This window comes from Eriocheir sinensis, chromosome 27 (genome assembly GCF_024679095.1).
Source record: "Eriocheir sinensis breed Jianghai 21 chromosome 27, ASM2467909v1, whole genome shotgun sequence".
Lineage (NCBI taxonomy): Eukaryota > Metazoa > Arthropoda > Malacostraca > Decapoda > Varunidae > Eriocheir > Eriocheir sinensis.
The window spans coordinates 11,386,617-11,390,734 of NC_066535.1; positions in this window are offsets into that span (position 1 = coordinate 11,386,617).

Here is a 4,118-nt window from a genome sequence, read left to right on the forward strand (position 1 = left end):
AGAGAGAGAGAGATAGATAGAGAGAGAGAGAGAGAGAGAGAGAGAGAGAGAGAGAGAGAGAGAGAGAGAGAGAGAGAGAGAGAGAGAGAGAGAGAGAGAGAGAGAGAGAGAGAGAGAGAGAGAGAGAGAGAGAGAGAGAGAGAGAGAGAGAGAGAGAGAGAGAGAGAGAATGGCGCTTTCCCTTGGGTGTAAAATCTTGCACGTTTCAGGTAAGCGGAGGGGATAACGGGAGAGGCGAGGGCAAAGCGAGGCAGAAGACAGACGAGCATCTGTTAATCATTATCTAATACAAACTCTTATGTAGGAGATTCGCACCAAATATCTCTTCGACTTTGCCAAAACGTCATGGAATTTTAATCCCCTCAAAATCGAGTGTTTAGTTTTCCAAATATATCACGAGGTGAATTATCAAGATCCCCTTTCTTTCACAATCCATTTTAATATATTATTGTTTCAAATTATTGTACCCTCATCTAAAGTATTGAAAAAAGAAATGTACTAGCAACTTAAAGGAAAGCCAATTGTATTCTTGTTATAGATTTGTTTCATATTTTTTTTTCCTAACATCTCCATCTCCCTTAGAGGTTTCATTTTTTTTATAATCTACCAATCCCCCTTTCCCGTAGTCTCCCCATCCTCTTAGGCCTGTTTTTCACTTAATGCTGAAAAAAGTACATTAAATTACTTTCTTTGCCCACTCGTCACTTCAACGCACTCCCGTCCCGAGCCCGCGCCTGCAACACATTGAAAGCACCACATTCCCACATCACATTCCCGCCATCACATTCCCGAAATACCGTTTTCTCCGTGTTCCAATTTACCAGGCGCACTGAACCCGGGAGAGCAGCGCCGCGCCTCGCCTAAAAATAACGCTGATGACGGCAAGGAAATACTGTTACTCCTCCGTTCATGAAGTGGTGAAGCAATGGCGCCCAGCGAGAAGGAGAGTATCGTTATTACATTCTGATACACACGTTATTTTGAAAGTAAAAAATAAAAATAAATAATTAATATCCCTATCATGAATAATGTTGCTCTTCCATCCATGAAGTGATAAAGCAGAAGCACCTGGCGAGAAGCAGAGTAGCCATCATCAGCACGTTCAAATATACAACTCACTTAAAAGAAGGAGAAGGAAAAAGGTTAAACACTCAATATCAATAAGTACTGTTACCTTTCCATTCCAGAAAGGCAGCAGATTCGTCCAACGCTAAGCAGTCTATCATCAGTAAACCCAAATACACCCTCATGTGACAACTAATCCAAGGCGAGATAATACTCCTACAGTATTTCAAGTGCGATACTGTTTTCCAAATACAAAAATAAGGAGAAAAATGTTGTGGTAAGACGAGTTGTGTATTTTGCCTTTGGAGGATCGTCCAACTTATTAAGAGAAAAAAAATCAGGTTGTAAAAAAAAAATCAAGCTCTACTACGATGGATGTGACAATGAACATGAATTTAACCAAAATGCTGCATTTATAAAAAAAAAAAAAAAAAAAAATTCTACAAGTTTTATTATTATTATTATTATTATTATTATTATTATTATTATTATTATTATGATAAGCAACCAAAGCCTCCCTCCAGGGTGCAGATACAACAAGTTGAACCACACAAAATACCAAAAGATACTGGAGAGAAGCAAAGGCAACGAAAAAGTAAGAAACTGGCCAGTCAAAGCCATAAGGAGAGAAAAAAAATACTGTTTCAAAACGACATTCACACGAGACTTAAATGTAGAGATGTCTGCAGAAAGGACATTCTCATTTTGTAACTGATTCAATAAATTTATCAACGACGGAAGAAAACACCGTGAAGCGATAACACTTCGATGCACCTCGACCAACAATTCATGGAACATACAAGGCCACACTGACGCTTGAGGAGGAAACCTTAGTGCAGCTTCTTTCCTTTCTCGCTCGTTGGCCATAAGAACACTGAGATCACCTCCTCCCCTCCCTGCTCCCTCGTTCCTCCTTCAGTTACTCCCTTCGCCAGAGAGGTTTGGCTACTCAAAACTGTCGCAGAACAATGGGTGCTGAGTAATGAGGATCCTTTGCACCTCCCCGTCACCTCCATCTTGCATTACGGTCCCGACTCTACTTCTGTGGTTTTGAAATACTGCAGGGTCCCCTTCATTGTGGCGCAGAGGCCCTTTGTGTCTTGCTGCGGATGGCGGAAATATACAGCGAGAGAACGATGGGCACGTGTGCGTTAAAAGTGTGAAGGTTTAGAGACGGTGTGACGTCGGAGAGACATAAACTATAGCACTTCTTGGATCAAGACTGCAAATAGATAGCTGAATAAATAGTGGTAAAAGGTGTGATGATTTTTTGGTGGTAATGATAAAGATATTCGTGGTGATTTTTATGCTAGCATGTGGTGGTGGCAGTGCTGTTGTTGGTGGGGATTGTAGCCTGCTACCACTACTACCACTACTACTACTACCACTACTACTACTGCTACTACTACTACTACTGCTACTACTGGTACTAATACTTTTACTAGAGCTCCTACGACAGAATAAACATAAACTACTACTACTACTACTACTACTACTATTACTACTACTACTACTACTACTTCTACTAATACTACTGAAACTAAGAACAACTTAACAACCTTTTCACTCTAGTCACACCCTACCCAACATTAACCTCGCTACATTAATCATATTCTTATAAAATCTTCAGTCCTACGCACTTACTCGACAAACAGGATCAGCCAGGAGCATTAAACAAAATACCCGACACATCTCAATAAACATCAACCCGACATAAATCTTATCCCCACCCATCATCCTTTTGCTTTACTCTGCCATACTCTTCCCCTCATGTCTTACAACATCAAGGAGTGGCCACCAGCTCCAGAGACTTTGCCGCAGCCTCTCGGGTAAACACACCGCGAGAAGCCAATTAAACTTTGATACCAAAAGTTCTTAACGCCAGATGTTTGTATAAGAGTTAGGTGTGGCGACAAATTGCATGATATTAATCAAAACTTAAGTCAGAGTAAACTGCAGCATCTCCCGTTTGGCGTTCCTGACAAGGCTCTGAAGCCCTGGCCTGCGATTCAATGCGTACTTATGTCAGTAAGTTAAGAGATAACTTCACTCGTTGGATTAGTGAAGGGAAGGAGTGGATGGAAAAAGGAACAGAGGGAAGGAAAAGATAATATGAATGCAAATTCTTATATGAATACTAATGGTTACATAATATTTAGCAGACCAGCATTTTGCTAAGAAATGAATGAAATGAGGAAAAAAGAACATAAAAGGAAGAGGATTGTTAGCTAGTTTTGCATTCAAATTTTAAAACAATAACAAGATCAGTAACAGATGAAAACTAACAGCTGGAAATTAATGGTCCTCGTTTCTCCTTCTGGTAAAGATGGGATGTTTAACAGAAGACAAGGATGCAATAATTTCCTTTTTTTCATTAGCTGCCCTGCGGAGAAAATTATGTGAAAAAGTTTTGAAATGCACCATTGGATAATATATTAACTTGTATGAAATTTACACTCTTATAAAACCTTGTTAATGAAGGTGTGTGTGAGGCTCAAAGTAGCCAAGGCACAAATAACGTCATTCTCTCTCTCTCTCTCTCTCTCTCTCTCTCTCTCTCTCTCTCTCTTCCTCATGCCATTCGTTGCCTTAACCATCTCTCAACTCTTTATTGCAAGTGGAGAAATGACGAGGAGATGTCTACGGATACAGAATGCCAAGTTAACATTACTCGTTTGAAAGACTACAACAATGATTCTATTAAAAGTATATGAAATCAAAATCAAGCAAACAAACATTCTTACGTAATAGATGCGCACATGGCACACACAAACAACTCGAGTATGTACTACAGTGCGTGTATCACTACACATCAGTATCACTGGACGCTTCCCCGCGGCGAGGAGGAAGCGGCAAGGCGGAGAGACTGCAAGTTGTGAGAAGCAGTAGACATATAGAGGCACCCCCAACACACACATATATAATATAAATGTTTCAAGGGTTCACTCACGTCTGAGACTTATGAGGACGGTCGATCCCGAGGCAGCATGGGCGGCTCGGGTGGGGCGGCTGTGTTGCGCTGAGGACCCTCAAGAGAGAAAGAAAAAGAAAGA